Below are 12,555 nucleotides of genomic sequence, written 5' to 3'. Positions count from 1 at the left end.
CCTGCCTTGTTTACAAATCACTTTCTGAATTTATTCCATTTGTGACCACATGCTAGTAACAGTGCTGCTTTCTGATGTCCTCTGTATCACCCTGCCTTCCCTTCTCTCTTCCCCACCAGTTTCATCCATTCATGAATCACACCTATCTATAGGATTTTTGGAGTGTTCCAGCTGGGCTGTAGGTTGCAGGATTTACCATTTCACTCTGTACAGCTGGTAGTGGAGAAAATGCTCATTTCTAAAGGATTGGTTATTATTGGGGCTTATCTGTGACAATCCATGATGGGCAACAAAGTGCTTCTCCCATGACACAAAGGCACAGGGTCTTTTCCATGCTGCAGTCTTCATAGGTAATCCTTCTCCTCCCTGCAGCTGCCCAAAATGAATTCTGGAAAACACCATCACTGTCCTGTTGATCTCCAAACTCACTCAGCCTTGCAAAGCCCAAATGCAGAAAGGGGCACAGGATGCATTTCAAGGGAACAATAGGACCCAACCCTGGTCTTTAACCATGATTACCTGAACTCACTGGTACTGATTGACTCCTTAATCTTCACCAAATCACTAGAGACTGGCACTGCCCACCCCTTTCCAAGGGCTGTGCTGGACAGCTTCACTGAAAATGAAATGCTTTGTCATACAAGAGCATTCAGTGTGGAGATGTTGAGGTGCCGGCTGGAGGAGAAATAATCTTATTTGTCAGTGTTAGTGTCTTGGTGAAGTGAAAAATAAACTGAATTTTGAAAGTCGAGTCTCCCTCTCAAATACTTAATAACAGAGTGTTTTAGAGGTCTTTTCCAACCTCAATAATTCTGTGATCTGAGAGTGATCAGAGGCTTTGCAGAGGTGTTGCTTTGACTGCCATGACCAGTCTCATGAGGAGTTTCCTCCCTGCTTCCAATTTTACTGAGCTGCTTTTAACTACATGGCGTCCACTCATCTAGGATTCTTGTGCATGAGTGGATGAAGTTTTTCCTTGACACTCTCCATCGTTCTGTGCCAGCCTGGGCACAGAACTGAGCTCCCTTTGAAAACCTCTGTTACCATTTTTACATCTATGACTGGTAAAAGGATGTTTCATCAGCTGACATATCAGCCATTATACAAATGCAGCCTCTTGTGTCATGATATTCTTTCGATTTAGGGTTTATTTAGAGATGTGCTAGTGCAGGAGAGAAAGAGACTTTTTAAGAAGATGCTTCTGACATAACTTGTACCTCCCAACATCCAAGGAATAAGAATCAACAGTGACATCAAGAAGATCAAGAAGAGGAGCCATACAGGAAGGAGAAATTCCCTAGTATAAACATGATGATACGGATGTGCTCAGCTCTAAGAACAGTATCTTTTTCAGATTTGGAAAATATTGTGGTGTTCAGACACGGGCTTCTGCTCTGCCTTGTTCCAACAGTGTCATGGTAAGTTTGATTCATTTGGGGAATTGGCACCTGACTTCCATTTGCCCTTATTCACCTGAGCTTTCTGGGTCGGGGGCAATTCCACTAATGCCACTGAGTCTACTTCCAAGCTCAGGGGTGTGTGATAAGGGGTTACACAGCTCTGAGTACTTCAGGACTGGTAGTCTGTCACGAACTCTGAATTGCTTGTAAAGATTCTTAATTTCTGTTGCAGGGTGCCTTGGGAACAACTCCCTAATCCTGACTGTCATGGTGGAGAACATGTGAGGCAAGAATAAAACAAAATTCTACTAGTGTATTGAAGGCATCTTTATGCTTTCTAAAATGCCAGCTTGCCCTTCACGGGAAGGAAGTCTACTCCATGGAAGCCAATGACAAGGACCAGCCACCAGAAAAATTATGGATGGTAGTGGCAGATCTTAGTGATATGTGAGAGCCCTGACTGCTTTCGATGTGTTTCAATGTGAGAGATGGGAAGGGGAAAGCATTTCTGAACCTTCCTTGTTGTCCTCTGCCCACCCCAGCCTAGCCTGTGGCATGCAACAACCCCAAGTCCCCAAACAGAGCTGGAGAAACTGGTGTGTCCTCTCTAGCTCTGAAAGAGGTCTGGAGAACTGGGTCACAGCACAGAGTGAGAGGCACCCTGCATGGCACATGGTGGAGGGAATCTTGCCACATGATGGGTGGCAGATGGGTCTGTTCTTGTCAGTTAACAACACCTATAAGCACTCAATGGTTCCAGTACCAGATGGTCAAGGCAGGGAACCCCCCAGTGTACCCTGAATTTAATGAAACAGATAGTGCTTTGGAGCTGCAGGACAGTGAATGTCTTTGCCCTGCTTGCCCCTGCTCTCTTGCCTCTCCCCAAGGTTCATTGTTGATCAGAGATCTCTCCCCGTTGGCTCCTTCCCTTGCAGTCTGCAATGCCCTCACCTCTCCATCTTGACCCCATTTGCCCGCCACACCACCATTCCTTCTTGCCTTCAGAAGAATTTTCCCTCCATCCTCTCTGCCAGTTTTTCTGTGTCTGTCCCACAGCTGCTTCTCCAATCCTTTGCTTTCTCCCACCTCTCTCCCTCCAATACCTTTCCCCTCCACATCACCCCAGATACCCAGATCCACCAAGGACCTTCTCCTTCCCATCCTCCCTCAGATACTGTCTCATGTCCTGTCTCTCTTGGACTGTAAGCCTTTTTATTTGCCTGTACTGTGTGATATCACTCACTGCTTGAATAAATGATACGTCATCTACCAACTGCCCCTTCTCTCTCTCTCCTTTCTTGGTGTGACTTCACTAGATGTGTCTGCAAGTGCCTTGTGTGTCTGTCCTGGTGGCCAGTCAAGTAGTCGGTCTTGCTTCTGCAGATCTGTCTGCTTTTAGGATGACACTGCTCATGCTTTTGTCCTCTGGTACTTTTGTTTCTTTTCTTTTACAGCCACAGGGACAAGCTTTGTTGTCAGTGTAGGAGCCTGGCACTTTCAGAGCTGCAGGATCTTCTGTCCCTTGACATTCTGGTGGACCTGATAAAGAGGTTGGCCTTTCTCCAGCTTCCTGCAGAGATGTCCTGTGCTGCCAGGTGGCTCAACAAAGGCAGCAGCCGAGGAGAATGAAGGAGAAATCTTGTAGCCCAGAGGAGAAGCAGCTGATGGTAAAGGAACAACATTCCCCTGTAACAGGAAGCAGTGGGCAGAGATGTGTCAATGAAAATCATTGCAGATATATCTCTTAGGGGAATCAGCAAAAGCTGGCTTAGCATGTTTCAGAGATGGATGCCCAGGAGGCTTCTTGTGGTTGAGAAGGTGCCCTGGACATCTGCTTCCTTCATCCCAGGCGAGGACTAGACCTGTCCACGGTCCCTTCTACCTGTGAGTACATCAAGGACCCAGTTGTCACTCAGTCTCAGATGGCTCCTTGATGCTTCCTTGTCTTAATTTATTGCCTCAAAGAGCTAGTTTGGTTGGTGCTGGCTGGAGCTATTAGTGTACATGGAGATGGTGCTTCTTCCCAGGTGCTCCTTATAAACATGGAAAGTTGCAGGAGCAGCTCGGTTCCTCTACCCCTACAGTGACCCTCACTGCCTGTAGTGTGACACCAGCCTGCCAGAAAGCAAAGGAGCCTCCTGGTCATGCTGAGTGAGCTCAGAGCATGGTCACAAGCCTGGTTTCATGGGCCATCTGCAGGAGTTAGGTCTGAGGACCTAAAGAGAGGCAAAACTGAAGCAGTTTGGTGGACATGGATGGGAGAGGGATCAAGCAGTGCTCAGTCCCCTGGGCTTCTTTCAGTGCCTGTTCCTGTCCTGTCCTGCCTGCAAGAGCAGACAGAAGAGATGAAATGTGTGGGGACCTCATATACCCAGTGAGAAGCCTGGCAATGCCATCTATGACAAGCAAGACTTGCAGCTGGGTTGTGCCTGACATCTCCGGGCTGAAGGAATTTTGGTGTAGGTGCTGGAAAGAAGCATTGGGAAAGAGGATCGATCCCTTGATGTAGGTGATATCCTGCATCCTTTCCTATGTGCCACCATGACTTACTTCCACCTTCCTTTCTTCCACAGTGGTGCGTCCTCCTCCTCCAAGCTGTAGATTCCACCAGTAAAAAAGCACTGAAAAAAATCTCAGCTGCAGTTTTAGGGTCTGAGTAGTATTTAGGACATGATTCGTCCATGCTGCTCAGGTCCTCATCTCACTTGAAGGTATGCAGAAGTCTTCTAACATCTACATTTCTGCTAGCAGAGCTCTGTGAGAACTTGCCTATCTGCTGCTTTGGTTTGAACTCTGAAGGGCTGAGTTCCTTGTTGTACATCCCAAACCTATATCAGGTCAGATTTCACAACCAGGCACTTTCTTCTTCAGACCTTGCTGGCCCCAAACAGGTGCATGTTTCCAGGTCTCACACCTTTGCAAGGACAGCAACGCCTCTGCTTGCAGAGTTATAGAACAAGGCTAAAATTCTGCACTTCCCTGATACAATTCACAGTGTTATATCTACTGCTTGATGTGCCTTTTCCAAAAAATGCAACTGAGACCAATTATAAAGTACCATGTTAAGACCATTTTTCAGTACAAAAAAAGTTTGTATTTCTGTTGCTGTTTTGTAAAGACAACAACCTTCAGTGCACAAAGGGCAACACAGCATTCAGAAGACAGAAGTGACTTGTACTAACCTACTCATAATCTAACTGGGAATTGCATTTGCCCAGAAATTAATGAGTTTCTATCTTTTGAGGAACATGAACCTGCCAGTGCCCTCCTGGAAAAGGGCACTAACCAAAAGGTGGTTCCTCCACAGACAAGAGCTGTCTCCTCACCTGAATTCTCTGGGAAAGAAAGGACAGACTTCTCATGGGTTTTTTTTCTTTAAAACGTTCCTTCAGCACCAAAGTCCTGTGCCTGAGGCTGTTTGCTGTTTTTGAGCCTCTGATTCAGGTAGAGGATTCCGGCTGCTTCTAGCTCTCTCAAAGGCAACTTTTACTTTTCTGTGGGCCTATACAGATTCGTAACAGCTCCCAAATAGCTAAACTGCTTTAAATTATAGTAATTTTGCAGAAGACAATACAAGTCATTGGCTCATTTTGATATGAGGCCACCAAAACATCAAGATGTGAATTCATAGAGGAACAGGGATGAGATGTGAGCAGGTCCTCCACATATCTGAGGAACAGGATTATATTGCTGGAGCTGTGAGAGGCCAGTTTAGATCCCAAGTCACAAAATCCCAGCTCCCTGTGGTTATACCAGGACCAACAAAGAGGAGATAGCTCTATGTGGGCTCATGGTGGCCCATGAACACCCCTAGTTATTTCCAGACACCTTGTGCTGACTCTGGAAAACAAACCCCTGCTGAATTTCATACTCTTTCTGCACCTCTCTCAGACATAACGAGGAGAAATCTGTCACCTCCAATTCATCTCTTCTATATTTCTCACCTTCTCACATGACAATTTGCCATCAGCAGCCCTCATGAGGGCAAAGATCTTCAAACTCTTTCCTTGCTTGGCTTAGGAGTAATTTATAAATGTTACTGCATGTGTGTTGGGGATTGTTGTGGTTCAGGATCAGGCTTTCCTTTCAACTCTCCTATTTGCACACTGCCAGCTCACTCTTCCCAAGGCTGGTACCTAGAGCTAGACCTTGCTGTGCAGCCCTGCAGGGAACAGCCATGGGTGTTCTCTGCTGTGCATGCTCCGTTGTTTCTGAATACCAGCTCTGGGGGGAAATAATGTAATTACCTACCACTCACACTCCCTCCAGTTTAAAACAGGTTTGGATGGACAATGACACAATTGTCTATATTCATTCAAACATAGGGGAAGCCAGGGGGTGAGATGGGACACAGTCTCTTTCTCCTCCTCAGGCCTGAAATCCATGGCTGAAGGATGCACATGGGAATACTGAACAGTCATGGGAAAAGAGCCAGTAGATTAAAAGGAAGAATACACACTGCAGCCAGCAGCTTTCTGACTGTCTCAACAGGGAGGGACCACCCTAGTGCTGCTGAGATGGAGGAATTTCCCTGGTGATTCTAGCAAGGGCTCAGGAAAATGTTGGTGGATTGAAAACAGTTCATGTTGTTTCATGGAGAGATGATTTTTTACTTTCAAAGCTCTCCTCTGAAAAGCAGGGTAGCAGCAAGAGCAGGGTTGGATACCAAGGAAGAGGTGGGATGGCTCTGGTGTTGACCCACCTGGATCGGGTTGAACCTGGATCATCATGTACACACTGGCACAGGAAAACCTGAGATCATGCCCCATGGTTCCTGCATCCTCCCTCACTAAATGAGATGTGAAGATGTGCTTCAGTATCTGCGGCAGTTACTGATGGCCTTCCAACTGCAAGTGCAGGTGCCATTGGGCACCATTTCCACTGGCAAGGATGTGCAGGCATCTCCAGCCTTCTCCAGAGACCAGGCAATGGGTCCTGTCCAAGCAGATGCCTGTGCATCAGCAGTAAGGACCCGGTCTACCCTGACAGTGGGGCATCTTTCCAAAGAGAAGCTGCTCTGCATTTTCCTTTGATTTATGGTGGTGGGCTCACCTCATTCCCATAGGAACTACTGTGCTGAAAGAACTCAGCAGATTTCCTACCAACCTTTGCCAACAGCTTCTGGCAGCAAATGTCTCTTTGCAGTAAGCAAAAAGGGCAAGGTGAGGGTGAGTATTTGAGAGAGAGGTATCCTGCCAGAGCTCTTCACATGGTCCTGCCCCATGAGCCTCTCACACAGAAATGGTTTTTCTCATGTCTGGGTTGGGTTGATTTCATAGACCAAGAAAATGGTAACCAGCCACTCCACGGTGTCAACCCCTCCTTCCCTCCTCTAACCTGGAACCATTCCCTGAACAAAAATGATGCAAGACTGGGGGATGAATGGGGATCTCTACAGTCCCTTGATGCAACCACCATGTAAAGCTGCCCATTTTAAATCTTAGCAGGTTTCTCATGCATCATCAACTGCTTTCTGCCTTTCTGCATCCTCACAGACCCATTCCCATCCATCCATATCTCTCCTCATCCCCAGAGATCCTCCTCCTCTTTCCTAATGAAGACTGATTCCCTTGCCCCCTACAGGTCTTTCCTTTCCCATCCCTCCCTCTGTGCTTTCTCAAGACCCAGTCTTCCTTCCAACACATGCCCAGAGCTTCTACTGGCAGCATCTACCCTAACTCCAGGGTGCCTTTGTTCTTTTGTGCTGCCATCCAAGACTATCCAGGTACAAAGATGACCCTGCCAGTCATCCAGTACCTTGGTGCCACCATCACCTACTGGTGTCTTCTGGGGGTATTAAAGAGAAAAGGGGTGCTCTCAAATTGGAGCTAGTACATGTTATCTGGGCTTACTTTCCTTTGGTTGTTTTAACAGGTTCCAGGTGCTTCCTGAGTGGCACAAGAGCTAGGCTCCACTGTGAGAGGGCTTTTACCACCCGTCATGAGGGAAACAAACTGCTTCTTTTGTGAGACAATTTTACAGCAAGGTGTTTGTTCGATGCATGTTATAATCAATTGGCAAGTATTTTTTGTAGCTGATGGTGGACATGATCCTGGTCACAGTTATACCAAGGGCTGGTCAAAAAGTCTAGCCCAAGCCCTCACATGTTTTGTGGACATCCATGAGTTTTGGACCAGTTCCTTGCAGGGAGCAGAACCACTTACCAGCCAGCCTGAGGACCTACCAAATGTGTGGTTGCTTGGGGAACACTCTGCAGAGCCATTGGTCATGGGGCAAATTCCACTTCAGAAGTAGCATTTTGTTTTCATGGGTCAGCTGATTGCTCTGATAGCTTTGCAATGATGCTCTTTCTTCTGCTTCCAGGACCCCTGAAAAAAACACTGGTGCTACAGAGCAAGAACCAAGTACCTTAGTGAAGGATGAATTCACATGAAGTCAGGAGCCTTCGTCCGAACATCAGCTGGAGCAAATGTATAGTTCGCATGAAATGTGTATTGTCTGGCTGGCATAAAATAAAGCTGATTATGAGAGCTGAATGACAACTTCTGTTGTCTGTCAAGCACTTTGAAGTTATTGTGTGATGCAGTTAGCATGTCTGTGCCTTGATTTATGTATAGTAAAGTTACAGAAAAAAATGGGTCCAATTCTCCCTTTATTCATAGATGGGAAGCAACACTTATTTTAAAGGTCTCTCTATTTTATGTGGGCAACAGAGAGATAGATTCATATCCATAGCTTGTGGAAGGATCAAACTGGATTTCAGAGATTATGCCAGAAAGAATCCTAGCTGATAGAAACAACAACTCTCTTCATAGGCCCTTGGAAGATTTAATGCATTATAAATTCTTAACCACTGTCAGGAACTTGTGTTTGGATATTGCGAGGTGAGACACACCTTGTGCAACATCTGGCAGATCCCTTTGTCACTGTGCTATAGTCACGAATATTTCAGACCTTCTTCTGAGGCTGTTAATATTCAACTGATTGCCAATTCGGGTATCACTTAAAGCAAATAATAGAATTATTTGCATTGGAAGGGACCTTATTAGATCATCCAGTTCCACTGCCCTGCCATGGGGAAGGACATATTCCACTAGACCAGGTTGCTCCAAGCCCCATCCGACATGGCCTTTAACACTTCCAGGAATGAGGCATATTTGGAAGGATGAAAGTTTGACAAGAAAGTCTCACAGATGTGTATGCTTGGCAGAAAGATTTTTGAATGTAGAACCTGAGAATGAAATAGAGATGGAAGCAAGTTTTGATATAGAAGGAAAGAATTGCTGAGCCAGTCTTACTGGATAACTAAGGCAAAGGGTATCTAGTTAGAAGGGGGTTTTATGACTTAGAGCAAAGGATAAACCCACTTCAAACAAGATGTTTTTACCAAGCAGAAAGATAGCACAGACAAACAAGACTGCCAGTGTTGCAAGTAGAAAAAAAGGTCTCAGAATTTTACACTGCAATAAAACTGAAAAATAACTTCTAGCTTAAACTGTAACATAGTAACTTTTAGTGACTGGATAATATGGTAATTCAGTAACATGAATATGGTAATTATAGTAGTTATGATAGGCTATAGGTAAAAGTAAAGGCATAGATTGGCTCTTTTGTATTAAGATGCTCAGCAAAGAAAAGTATATAATACATTTGTAACCAAAACTAAAGGGTTTTCAGGCTTGCCTGCAGCTGGAGCTGACAGCTGTAGGCACAGGCTCTGTTACCCACGACTCTGGACTGCTGTCACATCTTGGATGTAATAAACAGCATTTTGAAGAGACACCTGGAGTCCCGCATTCCTCATTACGGCTCTTACAGAGGCAGACACAGCTTCTCTGGGCAACCTGTGCCAGGGTCTTGCCACTCTCACAGGGAGGAACTTCTTCCTGATATCCAACCTAAATTTCCCTTCTTTTAGTCTGAACCCTTGTCCTGTCACTAGATTTCCTGATGCAGAGTTCCTCTCTGTCTTCCTTTTGGCTCCTTCAGATACTGGAAGATGTTCTGAGGTATCCAGGTGATGCCTTAAGTTTTAGCTTTCATATTTTTTTGATTCTGTGCATCATATTAAGTGTTGGTAAGCTCTCTTCACAGAGTAGGGAGTCAAAACAATTCCTTTTCTAGTTTGGAACCAAGGACAACCATTACAAGTTTCAGGCCCAAGAGCATAAAAAATGGTAGTCTGAAGAGAGAAAACAAGAAGGATGTGACCTCATAATCTGAAGCTGTAATTGGACAATTAACCCAAATATGCAAATGGATCAGAACTTATAAAAGTGAGAGACCTCATGACCAGTTGTCCATTTCTGTGACCATTTTGGGTTCATCTTGGGTGTAGCCCTGGCTGGGCTCTTGCATTGCCCAAGGTGTATCCATTAAGGCCTTTTAATAAATACCTACTTCAATTCTGTCTAGCCTCTGCTGTAGGTCAGCCTTCTCAAGGAATCAAGGCAACCTTCTTCTTTCCAGGCTGAACAGCACCAACTTTTTCAGCCTGTATTCTTCAGGGAGGTATTCTAGAGTCCTTATCAAATGCTGGACAAGACATCAAGCTGGCAAATTAGTATTTCTTCTCAGCTTATTTTCTAAAAAATGTTTTGCTGAAAAAAGTGTGAGGTTGTTCACAATTGGAAATGTAGGAAAAATTTGGTCAACTCATGGTTGTTCTGTATGTTCATATTTTCTGGGTGAGGTTCTGTATGTTCATAAGATTGGACTTGGGTGATCTTGGAGGTCTTTTCCAACCTTTACGATCCCTATAAGATCCTTATTGCATCTCCATGATGGGAGATGCAATCAAGTTCTACAGCCTGTCCTGTACAGATGGCATGGAGTCCCCAAACTGCAATTCCAGCAAGGCAGTGGCTCAGCACACTGCAATAAATATTTCTAAGTTTAGACATAAGGGTCCTAATGCTTAGAGCTGAGATTAGGTTTACTTTCCTAAAGTGGTAACTTTAGGCAAAAAGCTGCTCTTCCTTCACAAATTAGTTATGCAAAGCAGGTACTTGACTGGAGGTGGGGAGAACTCCATGGAGCATGGCAGCTCCCTCCATAACCCTCCAAATCCAGAGGGTTTGGTTTGCTGGGTCTAGTTCATAAGAAAATTGCATTGGGGTTGGAGAAGTCATTCATGTATTTCAAAGTGAAAATGCAAGACCATGATATACCTCCTCCACCTCCTCCTTGTCCTCATCCTCGTTCTCTTCCTCCTCCTCTTTTTCCTGCTCCTCCTCCTCCTCCTAATGTTCACATTGCAGGGAGTTCTCTCTGGTAGCAGGAAGGTTGGAAAGAACCTCCTTGTTAAAGGGATAAAATACAGAGGAATAATTGTCACAACTGTGTTTCTACAACCTGTTGTAGATCAAGTGAGAGCCTTTAGACCAGCTCTGCCTTAGGTTCAGATTTTTAGCGGCAGCTTTACTCAGACAACCTGGACCTAAAAAGCTCTGGCTTGCAGGTTGTCAGGAATGACCAATCAGGTCTATTATAAAATGAGTTACTGAATGAATAGACAGGAGATTAACAGACAAAAGGCCTTAAACAGAGTTACTACACCGGTTAAAACAAAGAACTACTAAAAGATTTCCATAAAACCGTGCACAACAAAAATGTGCCTATATTATAGCTAGCAAAGAAATAGAATAGATAAGGAGTCAATGTAATTGACACCAATTAATGATGAGTCAATCACACACAGAGTCCTTTCACTCAACCTATGGAAGAGTAACCACAAAGTGTGCTTCTGACTTCAGGGAAAAGCCCCACACATTTCCAGGAAATGTGCAGAAGACTTCTGCTTTATGAAAGTTTTGTGTAGCTTTTACAACTTGTAAAGTGAAGTGTCTGTCAGTCAGAAATTCAAGCTTATCTTCCTTCAATCTCACTCTCAGGGCAAGATGTTTATTGTCAGCTGGGAATGCCACCTCAATGGCACAAGAAATACCTCACTACCAGACAGATGTCCACCTTGAGTTATCTCACCAAATAGCAAATTCATGTGAGGGGGAAGATGCCCTGAGATATCCCACCAGCTGATAGGCAGAACAAATAAGCTGTCCTGTGAAGAGCTACTCTGACAAGAGTAACTAATAGTAATTAATTAAATATTCACTACAAAGAGATGGAGATTACATGCCAGTGAATATTTGCACTGACTGTGCGCCTCACTCAGCAGCTCAAGGATGCTTGTTACATATGATTCAGTAATTAAATGTTCTTGTATAAAATTACCATGATTCCACAATTATTAGAGAGGAGACCAGTCCAAAGGTCGAGTGCCAGATGTTGGTTGACTGCAGGAGGTTTTGCTCTAGTTCCCTGGAGCTGTTGGTGTCCAGCTAGCCAAAGATCTTATCTATACACAATTATGGGTAGTAACCCAGATATCCACAGTGGAAAACTTGAGAAAAAGAGGCTTGTTCTTCCATCAGTATGTGATTTTTGGGAGTGGCTTGGAGAGGCACAAAATCCAACCTAAACACGCACCAGAAGACAGACATTTTGTCTGCCTCTTTCATTCCCTGAAGGTGACAGCAGGAACAAGTGGCCACCAGCTTTCATTTCACCGGTGGGAAATGTAGGGAAATGTGTTTGAAGTAAGAATGTGAAATTTCCCAGAGGTAGGTTTTGAAGAAGAGGAGTTGATTTAAATGCTGACCTAAATCAAGGCAGAAGAAAACATTTGTGTAACATTTGTGTAAATAGTGACATATTTTTCCACCAGACCTGGTACAATATTTCAGACAAACAAAAAAAAATTGAAATTCTTATTTAATTTCATATAGTACTGCAGTGTACTGACTTACCATAGAATCATAGAATGGTTTGGATTGGAAGGGATCTTATAGACCATCTCATTCCACCCCCCTGCAATGAACAAGGACATATTCCACTAGACCAGGTTGCTCTAAGCCCTGTCCAACTTGGCCTTGAACACTTTCAGGCATAGGGTATCCACAGCTTCTCTGGGCAACCTGTGCCAGGGTTTCACTACTCTCACAGCCAAGAATTTCTTCCCAATGTTCCTTCTAACCCTGCCCTCTGGCAGTGGGAAGCCATTCTCCTTTGTCCTGTCCCTCCAGTCCTTTGTCCAAAGTCCCTCTGTGGCTCTCTCAGTCCCTTTAGGGACTGACAGGGGCTCTAAGGTCTCCCCAGAGCCTTCTCTTGTCCAGTCTGAATACTGAGTTCTCTC

Source organism: Motacilla alba, chromosome 1 (genome assembly GCF_015832195.1).
Source record: "Motacilla alba alba isolate MOTALB_02 chromosome 1, Motacilla_alba_V1.0_pri, whole genome shotgun sequence".
NCBI classification, from domain to species: domain Eukaryota; kingdom Metazoa; phylum Chordata; class Aves; order Passeriformes; family Motacillidae; genus Motacilla; species Motacilla alba.
This window is presented reverse-complemented; position numbering follows the sequence as displayed.